The following is a 13,802-nucleotide window of genomic DNA, read 5'->3' on the forward strand; positions in this document are numbered from 1 at the left end:
TCATTTTATGATTGCCTGTAAGGTCAGACTTTTCAAAATGTACTTTCATCTGTTAAATGGTTTCTCAAATTCCCTAGGGTAGATCTTCAATAACTGTGATGTTTTAAGCAATTTGGGCCTATCAGATCCTGTCTTTGAATGTAACTAGCTGCCCATTTTCTAGTATTATAAATGTGCATGTAGGTTAATTGCTACATCTCTTACATATTTTCTGAAGTCGCAGTTTTGGGGGAAAAAATGAAAAAATTGTGCCCCTTCTCTGACAGGAATTGGTCATATTGATGAGGATTTTCATGTAAGAAAAAAGAAAAATTAGCTATTTATTAACAAATAGTTTACTGTCATCTAAAGTCCATGAAAAATATTTTCTGACTCAAGTGAAAAACAGAAACAAGGACTTATACATTTTGGACGAAAGTTGTAAGCAAAGTAAGTTTAGATTCCTTCCAACTGAGTAATCTGTAAAACAAGATAACACACACTTGACTCTTCTTATGCATTTTTATTTAATAACTGCAAATGACTAGGAAGTATGTTGTCTGTGCAAACACACACACACACACACAGAGAAAAATGATTTCCTAATGTAAAAAAAGAAAACCCCTAAAGATAGCAAATCTATATCACTTACGATAATAATGATGCCATGATACAGCAACGTATCATCAATTCTCAGAGGAAAATAATATCTAACTTGGAGAAGCCGGTATTTGGTCCCTTCAGCGTCCTGCCTATCCTATTCCCAACCATCTCATGTTAAAACAATTTAGTCAATAGAGCTAGACGCAAAGTTTTTAATTATAAAATTTGTGGCATAACCAATAGCTTCAGTTAAAATGCCACAAAAAGTCCTCCTTGCTTAGTGCACTTAACCACAGACGATGGATTCTCAGGCTAAAGACTTGGTCACAGGGGCTCCCAAGCCCACCACAGGGGCCCCAGTCCCGAGAAGAGCTGGAAGGCCGAGGGCAGTCCTGTACCAGCGGCAGCGAGGCTCCAGGCTCGTCAGGACAGACTTCACCTAGTTCCCACCTTGCACAGTCTCACATTAGACTCTCCTGTTTCTTATTAAAATCTCCTTCATTTTCTATTTCCCAAACTCATTTTAGTTGGCTACTCTGCAGCCTAGATAGTATAGAAACACCTCAATAGTAGAAAAATTTTTTAAAAAAAAGAAAGAGGGTAGAGTAAGAAATAATTCCAAATAGTTTTGATATGTTTTAGGAAGTTAGTTTTGTGTATGTTTTACCACATACATGGAAAAGGAGAATTTACAGTCACCTAATAAAACCTACGTTGATTTTCTTCATGAAATTATACATGCAAATAGAAAGTATTTATACTTACAGAAAGATTTACAGCCATATTCAAGAGAATTTAGCAATTTTCTGATGCTCTCTTCAAGAGGCATAAATATAATCCACTTATAACCTCCTCTTGTCACAAAACCAAGGAATTTCTAAACCACCCAGATAATCTTGGGTTTCTTAAAACACACTAATATAAACAGAAAATTTTGCAGAAGCAAATGTTTATGTGACTATTTACATGAACACAGTAATCATCATTTCATTTATAAGTGTTCCCATAAATGTTGTTGCAACTATAACAACCTCATATATACTAAGGAAGTGGTTTTTTAAATTAAATCTATTCTATATTTGTTCTATCTTCATGCAAAATGAACAGCTGCCTCTATTTTATATTTCACATATGTATGGATTTTCTTACCAAAATTTCCTAAACATAAGATATATCTGTATTAAGTGACTAGAAGCTCAGAGTACCATGTAAATGCTGTAGAAAATTATTAACAATTTCCGTCCTTGCTCTCCATCGAGCTCATACACAAAACCAAGATAACATCAGAATAAGGCATTTGTACAGAAAACCATGACAGAACTTTGGCCCTGTTACTGTGCTGTTCTGCGCTTTCTTCGTAAGGGTGTATATAAACTGAGTGCAACAAGCCAACCGAAATGGTAAAACTGCCAAGGAGGGAAGTTTCTCTAGGTAAATCTGTTTGTGAAATTAAATATGCGTTTCACAAGACTGGTTACCAAAAACTGTGCCTTAATGTCGACCACAGACACACAAGTACTTAAGAGAACACAAGGGTTTTTTAAAAAGAGATGTACATGTTGTGAATTAATTCCGTCCTTCCTTCCCTCCCGCCTTCCTTCCTCCCTCTCTTTTCCTTTCTTCCTTAATTTCATTTCCAAAGTCACATGAAACACATTTTAAAATGTTATAATGTATTTGGTACATATTATTCTGCATCAACACCCAGTTTTAGCCCAGCCCTAGCTCACAACCACCTTTACTCACATAACTCGTGCATTTTGTTTTTTAACATTAATGCTTTAAATAAATTGAGCTTAAAATCATGAAGCTAACTATAAGAAACAAAGCCTGGAAAGATTTCTTCTTAGCCTTTCTCAAAAAAGGCCTTTCCCTTTTTAAACAATTTACATGATGTTTTATGGTCCTTTTAGAAGAGATTATAGTGAATGGCACTCCAAGTGGGTTGTGTGAACCCACAAACCACTCCTCATAAAAACTGCTATAATTTTCCAGGACAGGGACAATAAAATATCATACATAAGCCAAAGCTAAATCACGGTGTGACCACAGTCACAAACACATTATTTTCATGAAAATTAAGCATGATAAAGCTAACAAAGAAATGACAAAGAGAAAGCTTCTGACAGATTCTTCTCAATCTAGCACTTACACAAGCGTTTACAGAATTTTCCTCCATTTCCTAAGTGGCTTGAAATGCAGGTGCTAATTCAGTTCCCAAGTTTTTATATGTAGTTCATCTATTTTCAGTGAGATTAAGAAAATAAGTAACTACAACTATAGCTCAAAGAACACTATAAATAAGCCAATCAACCTACCTAAAATTATTAACATTTTTGTTTCTGATGAAATGTTAAGCTTTGTGGAAAGTTCAAATGAAATTTTCCAGAGATGCATTTCTCATTTCAGACCACTAGGGACCAATGAGGGTCTCCATTCCCCAATCAGTAACTTCCCAGTTAAGAGCATGAAGGCTGCAAGCACTAGCAGTGTACTCTGTCTCCCGAACAGAACCCAACTCATTATCTGTGAAACGGCCGAGAAGATCCAATCACTATACAGAGAAAAAGGGGTGACCGAATGAAATGTTTAAGAGATGGGAGGAATTCAAACGGTATAATTCTTTCATCATCACCTATCTTGCAAAATTTCCCACTTTCCTTTTCCCTAAGACAGGAGTTATTAAACATTAAAACTGATAAACAATATGAAGACCATGCTTTTCTACCTCAGGGGTGGGAGAAATTGCAATACTACACTGCTACAGAAAATAAAGCCTGCCTAATACAATTCACTGTAGCTGATCATAGCAGCTTATTGCTAAGTCAGGCATAATACTGAAATTAGGATCGGCGAGCCAGGCCAAAATATCTATAAAAGAATATCATTTACAGAGAGTTAGCTTATGATGTAGTAAGAACGGTAAAATGAAACAGCATTTTCTACTTATACCTGGTGGTATTAATTCTCGTTAGACAGAACTATTTAAAATATTTACAACTCTTCTTCACAGAAAAATATTGGAAGAGAATTGGAATGAAATAATACAAAGCTCTGAAACAAGCTGACAAAAACCTTAACAGATATGTTTTACTGCTTTTCAGAGTCTTACGCTAAAACGGATGGCTCTAGAATAATAAATTATGCTAAATTTATATAGTACTTGTGCACATAGCTCAAAGTTCCCAACTCTCTCCAAAAGGGCACTGTTAGTGAGCATCAAAAATTTCTAGGAGAATACAGCAATGATTCAATTAAATCTACTGAGACATCAAACACAGAAATTTGCTCTCCTTTCTTCCCCACACAAAATAGAAAATACTTCCAAAACAGCGATACAAAAAACAAAAGTCAAACACCTGAAACACATACTTGTCAAATCCCTTCATATAAAAATGCACTTTTTAATAAGAAGAAAATTTTTTGCTTCAAAATCAAACTTTAACAAATAGGACATTTAAAAATGATTTATACTTTTAGATATTGAGAACAGTCATGTTTAAATAGTTTGCTATTAAAGCTACATTCATTATTTTTGAGGTTAAAGTTTTGTATGCTAAAATAGGTCATTATATTTGTTCAGACAGTCTAGTGAGCCTTTGTGTTTATTGGAAATGCCTTCCAAATACTAGGCCCCAAAGCAGAGCTTCCCAAATGGAATCTGCAAAGAAAAAACACTGATTCCAAAAAGAAGACTGTGCAAACAATACATAGTTCCAAGATAAATAATTCTACCCAAACCAACTAGACTGTTCTCCAGGTTAATCAGAGACTCCTGCCCTATGACATGTATCTTTCAGAAAACTTAAGTTGTCCACATGTCAGACTTAACAATTAAAATGATCTTCAGAACTGAAAAATTTCATTGGCCCAAACAAAATGAACAATTTATCTGGTCTTGTGAACAGATATGAAGAAGCTTTGAAGATACAAAATATCTTCACCTCATCCTGCAAAATCTGACCTGACTCCTCCTCCATTTACCAGTCTACCCACCTACCCAATCCACCCTTTCGACTCACCCCACCCCGTCCACTGCCCCTACTACATTCTAGGTTATATGGCGAAATCCTTGTAAGCAAAAAGAGGAGTTTACTGTATCTCATTTCGCTCCAAGGCCTTGTTTCCTTTACGTCCCCTCACTGACATTTCTTTGGCCCCACAGTATGCGGGTACAGCCGGATCTGCATGGCTGGCTTACAGACGTATCATGCATGAAGCCTTCACGACTGACCACACAAACACAATACCACAATGTAGGTCAACGTGAAACTTATATAGAAGTAAACTGCAGACATAAATCTAAAAGGGTAGAATTCCACTCAGTGATCCTAAAATTATTTCAAGGAATCAATCTCCAAGAATGCATGATCAAATCAGAAGAGCCCAGTTAAGCTTTGAGACGAGGAGCTGGGGATGATGAAGAAAGAAAGAAAAGGAAAGACTTCAGAAGAGGCAGCAAAGGTTTCACCAATCATTATATCACTGAGAGGGCTCAAAATACAGATGAAGTTAGAATACAGAAGATTGTAGAAAGGGCATTTGAAATTATTAACTGATCAAAAATTTGTAGTTGTCATTTAAAAAAAAAATACAACTTAGCAATTCAGTTCAGAAAGAAGAATATCCCCAGAAACATACACATCTGTTTAATATTACAAGCCAACTGTCAACATCCTAAGTGAAGTTTTAATTTAATATTTTTTCTTTCTTGATGTTTTACCTTTAATCAATGCCTCATGAGAGTATCAGTTTTCTATAAGAAACTGTTAAATATAAAGAAATGTTATTGTAGCATGTTTATAAAATCATAGTTCGAGAACTTTTTATTTTTCCAAAGCCTGACCACAACTTAATTATCTGCAGGACATTCCAGGCTCACAATTGCAAGCTCCAGTTCCCAAGCAATTTTAAACAATATCTACTGTACAGGACAGAGGGTACACAACAGACCGCAACACGGTTATGTTTCCAAAAGTCAGCATTAGGCCCTTTAGACATGGTTTTTATTTTCATTAAACAATATTTGTTTCCTCACTAATCATTAAATGGTTTTCATCACTATCGCCCGTTTTCCTTTCACATGTCAGTTGTTAGCATCAGTGTTTGTGTTCATAATAAATAAAAAAAGTGACCCACCCAGTTATTTAAAAATGAACACACACGACGTCTGGTTCAACAAGTGTTAGAGATTTCATGACAAACTCACACTCGTAATGCTATTCTATTTTAATCTAGACGCTGAAGGACTTTAATGGAGTAACAGACTGTACAATACTGCTTTAAATCAGATTTAAGCTTCATGCCTGCTTATGTTATTGTGGGCACATAGATCTAATCAGTGGTTCAAGACATTTACTTGGGAAAATGCAAAAGGAAGAAGAAAAGACAGCGAGGTCGTATTCCTGACCATAATGGAGAGGAGTTGAAAATATTGCCAATTTCTACAGATGGATGAAAAAAGTAGCCTGATTAAAAGTAACATGCCAGAAACTGACCAAAATGCGGGGGTGCAACTAAAAGAGCATTCCAGAACTTTGTAAGAATGATTCTGGGGAAGAAAATCTGAAGAAAAAAAGAGAGAGAGAAAGGAGAGAAAGTTGTATGCTGTGAGGTTATTAGGAACAATTTTAAAACACATCAAGTGTGGGAGAAACAAAGTACATCAGAGTCAGAGGTACATCAAATTAATAGCCAGTATAATAATAATAATAATAATCCAATAAATAATCTGGAAAACCTTCAAGAAGTCAGATACTTGCATTGTTTACACTGGAACCACCAGAGTTTTCAGAAAAATAAATTATTTAGGTTCAAACAAAATAATTTTGGATTTCAGATTAACTGGCCGGTAGATAGGTAGATTCAGAGGCAGACAGATCACAAATGCAAGGCACATGCACTGATTGACTTCCATGTTTATTTATCAAACTCTTTATAACATTTCCTATGTGCCAAGTACTTTCAAAGTGATTTACTCATTTAATCCTCTAAAATTTTTTCTTCAGGGGCCTCCCTGGTGAATCAGATGGTAACAAATCTGCCTGCAGTGCACAAGACCCGGGTTTGATCCCTGGGTCAGTAAGATCCCATGGAGAAGGGAATGGCAACCCACTCCAGTATTCTTGCCTGGAGAATTCCATGGACAGAGGATACAGTCCATGGGGTTCTCAAAGAGTCGGACACGACTGAGCAGCTGACAATTTCACTTTGACTTATTCCCACCATGTAGATCAGGAAATGAGGTAATCTGCCCACAAGTCACACACCAGTAGGTAGTAGAGCCCAGGGCCCATGTGCCTAACCAACCACCATGGCCCAGTCTCCCAGGAGACACTGCCTTTATCAAGGCAAGAGGAGGTCTATTATTTGGAGAGACCCAAATGCCTAACTTCTCCACGGCCTCCTTCTCTGACTCCTTATCCTCTCCTAGACTCTCCAATGTTGCTACTCCCCATTCCCCAGCCCTCTTTTCTTCTCATTTGAAATTCCCCTTGGGTAACCTCACTCCTTCTTCAAGGAAGAAGTGATATCTATACTCCACCTGTACTCTGATATCTCCCCATCTGTATCTCTGGCTCAGAGACTTCCCTGAGGTCCCCTTCTGTATTTATCATTGTCTGATAGACATGCGCCCCTTGGGTGGATGTTCAGCAGGCACCTCAAAGAACCACAAAGCTGAACTCATCTCGAACTAAACTAAACTCATCTAGTCACCCGCAACTGAAACCTTGAATTCATCTAGAATGACGGGTTTTCATCTCCTACTTAACAAGTCCCAAATCCTGTCAATATATCTTAAACCTGTCCTCTGTCCCTATAGTCCCTGACTCAGTTCAGGCCTCCGCTGGGTCTGGCTCAGACTCGACTCCTGCAACCATCAAGGATCTTTCTCCTCCCTGCCAGTCCTTCTCGCCTCCACTGAATCTACCAATGGCCGGCAGAACCATCTTTAAAAAATCCATACCTGATCCTGCCAGTTCCCTGCTGGAAACTTTTTAAGGTTCGCCATGGCCTTGAGGATAATGCCCTTCTTTCTCCATTCTAGAGAAATCCTTTCTACCCTTCAAGGCTTAGCTCAAAACTCACCTCTCCTGTGAAGCCCTACCCCTTCAAGCCCCTCCCACTGAGTCCCTCACTTCTATTAATACCCCTGTATCCACATACATTCTGATACCAGCACCTATTACAACAGGCTTTAACTATTTGCCTATTCATCTGTCTTTTCCTTTGACTAAAAGTTTCTCCTGGTCAGGGATTGCCTCACTCGTGGTTGTACACACAAAACCTAGTTGCATGCCTGGCACACTCTATCCAGAGTGTTCAATAAAGAGTAAGTGAAGAGTTCATGCCAGAAACACCTCCAGTTCAAAGCAGTATTAATAATCTGTCTAAGGCAGAGTGAAGAAGCACAATTTTGGAGCGATATACATCAATGGTCGGTCACCCACACCCACTGCCCTCTCTTGGGAACAGCTCCCCAGATTTCCTTGGAACATTCTCCCCCTGTTCTCAGTCATGTGCGACACTGCTCTGGTTGAAGAGCTGGGTCCTAAGCAGGCCTCTGGGGACGGGTTTAAGGAGCAGCATCCGCCTCAGCCCCACGATTCCAGTGGGTCTCCTAGGAAAAGTGTTTCTCTCTTCCTCTGGGTGGGGCAGTCTGGCAAGCAAGCTGTGTGTGTGCAGCAGATCCATAGCCACCACAAAGCAGGGGCCTGGAGGGGTCTGGAGGGACGTGCTAACACCACGAAAAGAGAGAGTGAGAAAAAAGGCTTTTGGTGACACTGTTTTGTCCCTGGGGCACAGCCATGCTGGAGGTTAAGTCGTATTACCAGACTTTTCAGTGATACAAACCAATAAATTCCCTTCCATCATTTAAGCTAATTTGCACTGGGTTCTCTGTAACTTGTAAGACTACTGATACAGCAAGTTAGCATTTGGGGAAGAAAATCAAGCTACACATTTGAAGAAATGCACTGAAAAAGGAAAAAAAACAAGGAGAGGGTGAGCATAAACCCCAAGTTAAATCTGACAGGCAATGGGGAGAAAGTTAACAGGAGATTCAAGATGCCTTCCTTTCCAGACAGCATTAATCAGGTACTTACAGGGGTATTCTATATGGTACATTTATGAAAAGAATTAAGTTTTATAAAGAGTTAGAAAAAGAAATAAAAAATAACAAATGCTTCTTTCTGAAAAGGCCTTTATGAGAAAAAGAAAAGGCTTTGGGATAATTTAATCTAGAGAAAGCAAGTCCTAGAGGCAATTTAACTTGTTGAAGGGTTATTTATAAGGAGGTGACTAAACAGCTGTTCTCCAATTTCACAGGGGAAAGAATGAGAGGAAATTGATTTACATTTCAGTATGAAGCAGAAGGCAGGCAAAAGGAAGAAGTGCTGGAGGGAGAACTGTTAATGGTGAAAAAAGCTAAATGAGAAACTGAATTTTTATGGCTTTTCGAAGATGGAAAATCACCCATGTTGATTCATTTAGCTCTGGGTCAAACTAGTAAACAAATATTTGAGAATGTTTTCGATTCATGTAGTCACATACCATGTACTGACTCCCCACTATGGGCCAGGCACAGGGCTGGGAGCTGGGAAGGCAAACATGAGTAAGATGGGTGACTGTCCCGCCTAATAGCTGCGGCCCAAGCTACCAAAGCCACTGAAGGAAATATTTAAAAGACATCCAATCACTCCGACCCTCTGCTTTTCCATCACCCGTGCTCAAAAGTAACCAACGTAGTTTGGAAGACAATACAGCGGCACTTGGAAAGCTAAGCAACAATGCAATTATTAAATAACAATATGTGAATGCCTGTCGCTCTGCTAGACAGGGTACTGCCCGATTCATCTTCAAAAAGTAATGACAAGAACAAACAATAATGCACAGGCTGTCATAAGCCACACAGAGTTGCTGGGTTAACGAGTAATACAGGCAGCAAATGCTCTGAATTCAGAAGAGATTCCTCTTCTGCCCTTTCAGGATGGGTAGCATATGAGTTAAGTGAAGAGGAGGGAGCCGTCGAGGCAAGAGAGAGAGCAGGAGTTCCAGACAAGGAGACGAGAGGGCAGGAGAGCGTGTGAGGAGCACCCCTGATTAAGGCCGGTGGGCGGCACAGGCAGGTGTGGGGCGTAAAACTGCAGAAGCGGGTGGGGCCAGCTTCATGAAGCCCTCTGAACCCCAGCCAAATAACAGAATCCACCGTGTGAGGAAGCAGCAGTGAACGCTTCTGAGCTCAGGAACATAATGAACGCGCACCTTCTGCACAGTGGCGTGGCTCTGAGAGGGGGTGGAGGTGCGGAAGCCCTCAGACCGTTGCCTCAGCTCAGGCTCAAGATGGTGAGGGAACGAGCCCACGTGGCGGGAGTGGGGTAGAAGGGAGAGGGAGGAAATGCAAGGCCCTAGTTAACTTCACAAACACGTGCTGAACTCCGCACTGTGTTTGCAGGGGCTGGGAGCGGGACCCAGCCCCTGTCCTCCTGGGCCTGAGATTTCACCAGGCAGGGGAGGCCAGCAGAAGAGAAACTGAGACGAATGCAGAAACGGCTGAGCGGCCAGGAGGCTCTGACTCCTGCAGTTTTAGTCACATGAGCTGAACAATAACAGAAAGTCAAAATATAAACAGAAAAACCAATCCTCCCAAAGTATCACCTCCTCGGTGTATCTGAGAGATGCTGATTTTTTTTACTGCCAGTTGAGTCATGGAAAAGTATAGAAGCAATGTGCATGTATTGACTGAGTTGTACCAAGTAATGAATACCAAAAAGACTTCAGAAAAGAGAAAGTTCTTTTTTAGGACTGAAATGTTTCCAGATTTCATCCTTTGACACAACTGAGATACAGTCACAGATCTCCCACTTACCCACAGATAAGTATTTAGAAGCCTTCAGAAAATTCACCACCTCTCCTGATATCTCTTTTTTTTCTTCCTTCCCTTAATTTAATTTTGATTTAACTTCCTCTTGTCACTGCTTGCTTACAAATCACAGCCTCTATGTCTGGAGTCAATTAGGGCTATAAAGGACCCCACCACGCCTTCATCTGGGGACCCATTTATATATATTTTCTTATTTCAAGAGGTAGAGCTAAAAGCCTGTAACTCCCAAAGTTTCCAATTGACCATCACATTCTATTCTTGGGAAAAGTATGTTTCTCTCCACAGTTAAGAAGACGACATCAAACTATACTTTGTAAGAATATTTCCTCTCCACCTGTATAAAGATGAATTGTGCTTTGGGAATTCATTTGCAAAAAATGGGTTGAGTGTGTATAATACATGCTTAATAGCAATAACATTAAAAAATCTATCATTTAAAATTAAATGTAATTTCCTTATTACTTTAATGGAATCCTTTGGAGTTGAAGTATTTAACTAGTCCCTCTCACATCAAGTATTCATTATATAATTCCCTCTTAATATTAGGTATATTAGGTATGTAAACTGTCCATTGACAGAATAAAAACACACATTTCACTGAAACAAAAACAGGAGAAAGACAGGCAGATTGATTCAGAATCTGATAATGGGTTACAGATTCCATTCCAGTTCAGATTTATAGTCAAAATGCCATGAGAGTCATTTACCACCTCTAGCCTTTCAGGTCATTTCTGGAAGAAAAGTATGAACAGCCACATCACTAAGAGAAAATCTGTTTGAGCCTAAAATTTGTGACATTTCCCTATTGTAATGTTGAGGGAGAGAGAGAAAAAGAGAGAGAGAAAGTGTATCACCTTTAAAAGCTACCTTAAATAAAAAGGCAAAGATGAACCGTCCAACGTTCTGTCCACAGGGACGAATTCCCTTTGTCACAATCTTTCAGGGTCACCCCTGAGTGGAGCTGCAGTGCAATCCTGTCTATTGCTGGCTGGTACCAGACTATTTGCTAAACCCATCCTAACCCATGTGATGCTTGGCGTCCATGGGTAAACAGTGCTAGGGCTGGTGGGCAGACACTAACCTGAGTAGACACCTGGCCCTTGTGGACACAAAGCCCCACCACCCAGTTCCCAAACCAACTCTTGCCTCTTCCAGCCCCCCAGTCTCCTGCTGGAGCCTCGCACTGACTGCACCCAGTCAGAAGCCAGAGAACAAGGACACCGGCCATGCGCTCCATACAGATGGGCCTCCTGGGGCATGCAGAGAGGAAAGGATGGACAGGGGCCAATGGGATCATATAGGGCACACCACACTGCCTACTTCTCACACTCTTTCCAGGTAAATGAGCTTTCCTCAGATTTTACCCATCGAGTGCTTTCCCCCTCCTGGAGCTTTCATCACATGTTCCATTCTGCATTTCCTCTCTCTGTTTCTACATGTGGAAAATCTGGGAGGCCCACCTGAATGTCATCTCTTCCATGACACCTTCCCCCCAAACTTACCCAAAAGCAATCTCTCTGTTCTCTGGATTACCAAAGTTTCTCTTGTGAAGATTTCTATAATTCCCTACGAGTATGTCTGATGAGTTTATCACTACCTGACATCAGTATTTTTTTCATCTGTTTACTTGTTTACTGTAAGTTTTCCATTAGACTATAAAGCTCCACAGAAGTAGGGATTTTTGTCTGTCTTATCTTTGCTCAGGTGGCTCAGTGGTGAAGAATCCACCTGCAATGCAGGAGATGCAAGAGATGCAGGTTCGATTCCTGGGTCGGGAAGATCCCCTGGAGTAGGAAATGGCAACCCATTCCAGTATTCTTGCCTGGAGAATCCCATGGACACGGGAGCCTGGCGGGCTACATTCCACAGAGCTGCAGAGAGTCAGACATGACTAAGCACCCGCACATCCCCAGGATCAAAAACAGTGCACAGCCTTGTAGCACGTGCTCGATAAATATCTGCTGAATGAATGAATGCCTTCTTCTAGACTGTTAGCATATTAATGAGCAAAACAAAAGTCTCATTCATCTTCTGAGTCCAAACAGCAATCTAAGTACCTTCCTTGTTTATGGGCAGACACTCAATAGATATAAGCTGATAACACAGCAGGTGCCATTTAATGAGCATCTCTAATGTACCAGATACAATGCTGGCAGTTTTCCATGAAATATCTCATTCAGCCCTCACAACTCTAAAATAGGTAGTGTGGCGGAGCTGTGCCTTCAGGATGAAGGCCCTCATTCCCCAGCCTCCAGAGAAACTGCCTGCTGGTGCCTCACAGCTGAGTCTCTCTAGGGCACTGTTCTCAGCAGAATGAAGCTGCCGCTCCCTGGGGAAGCCGTCTCCCTGGGGAAGCCCTCATCCGCCGACTGACCAGTGTCCCAAAGGCCTGGGCCCTTGCCTCACCGCAATGCTTCTGGAAAGTCAACTCAGCTTGAGTCCTCCATGGGACTCACTGGTGAATAAACAAATAAATAACAAACGACTGTCCCGACAACAGAAAAGGGAACGATACTTTCTCAGATGTATATAATGTATAAATTGGGTCTCCTTCCTTCTCAATGATTTCACTAACTAAAACCACAACCCTTTTCCCCTTTGCCCCAAACAGACCTCAACACTGCCTCTAAGAAATACACAGTTACTAGCAACTGTTGACTAAAAAAGAGTTTGCTTTGGAGGCAGCTGTATTTTCCCAAAAGCTAGTCAGGCACTTTCAAATACCTGTGATTTATATAGCAAAACATGTTCCCAAAGACAGCAGACGGTATGACAACATGCTAAGAGAAAACCACCAGAGACCCGACCAGCGCAATGCCAAGTGCAGCCCAGCTCCAAAGTCCCGGGACAGCACTCACATGCACACACAATCCTGTATCGAGAGGTGTGTGCGTGGAGAGGTGGCAGGAACGGGGCGCAAGCCCATCAAGGTGACACCAGCCTGGGCAGGGACTTAACCTCCTGAACCTTGGTTTCTTTATGAGTGAAGGAACCTAACTTGCAAGGATAGCCAACCAAATGATAAAGCTCTTAGCAGAGTGCCAGCTAGAATAGGTGCTCGACAAGTGGTAGCTATTATTATCAGTTTATTATTTTTTAGAATGACAACCAGAAAGCTAAGACATCAATGAAACATTTGTGGATGATTTTCTTGTACAGGTTAAGAAAGTCTCAACTGAAAATCCAGCTGAGTTACAGGAAAATTACTCCCTTTACAAAAGATTTACCACAGACTTCCTTTAAACAGGGGCCCTCTCCGTTGTGCATTTAATATATAATTAGATACTGCTTATTCATGACATTTTTCCAATCAAAAGATATTAATTCTTTTCCATTG

The 13,802-nt window shown here is 40.5% G+C and overlaps 1 protein-coding gene across 1 annotated transcript in view; it reads right to left on the minus strand.

Annotated features, from left to right (window-relative positions):
* STX18 (syntaxin 18) overlaps positions 1-13,802 on the minus strand; it is a 108,519-nt gene that overhangs the window by 83,504 nt on the left and 11,213 nt on the right. The gene's annotated exons all lie outside the window — the stretch shown is intronic.

Source organism: Cervus elaphus, chromosome 6, assembly GCF_910594005.1.
Source record: "Cervus elaphus chromosome 6, mCerEla1.1, whole genome shotgun sequence".
Classification (NCBI taxonomy): domain Eukaryota; kingdom Metazoa; phylum Chordata; class Mammalia; order Artiodactyla; family Cervidae; genus Cervus; species Cervus elaphus.